We start from the raw sequence: 703 nt of genomic DNA on the forward strand, positions 1-703 counted from the left end.
GAGATTTAAACAAAGAGTTTTTCTTTAAGGCAAAATATAAGTACATAATAATAATTTTAAGTAATATTCAATAAAACCATAAAACCTTGCGAGGAATTACTGTATCTGGATAGCAGATTATTTTGGGTTACAGTGGCATCTTTCAAAAGAAAATTTTAATTTCTTTAAGTGGCAATCTTTCTAAAATTAATTATAAACTGCTTTCTAAGACAGAGCACACAGAATCAAATTTAATCTCCTTTGTAAATGACATATTATCACTGCTAAGAACACCAATGCAATTAGTTAACTGTGCAGATCTGACCAAGTCATGCCAACTTCTTTGCCTTCTCACTCAATGCTCCTGGACAACCAGCATTGGAGCTTCTGGGCCTAACACCTAGTTTGTCTGATTCCTTCCATGCTCTCAGCATTCTAGCCATTACTTTTTCTTACTTCTAGTAAGCCTGCCTGAAAAAGCCCCAAACCCTAAAGTGTTTCCCTACTCCCAGCCCATGTAACTGTCTCTTCTTTACTTTGTTAGAATGAGATCCATAATATTCAGAAAGAGGCTCTGACTGAATGGTTCTTCGATAAGCAGAGAAATTTTTCAACAAAACTTTTGGCTACTCAGAGATCTGTGTTCATGTATTATTTAGTATTCAGCTATGTTCTCAAGTGATGGGAACTCTAGCTAACTTGGATCTGCAAAGGAAAAGCTTAT

Source organism: Pteropus alecto, unplaced genomic scaffold (genome assembly GCF_000325575.1).
Source record: "Pteropus alecto unplaced genomic scaffold, ASM32557v1 scaffold24, whole genome shotgun sequence".
Classification (NCBI taxonomy): Eukaryota; Metazoa; Chordata; class Mammalia; order Chiroptera; family Pteropodidae; genus Pteropus; species Pteropus alecto.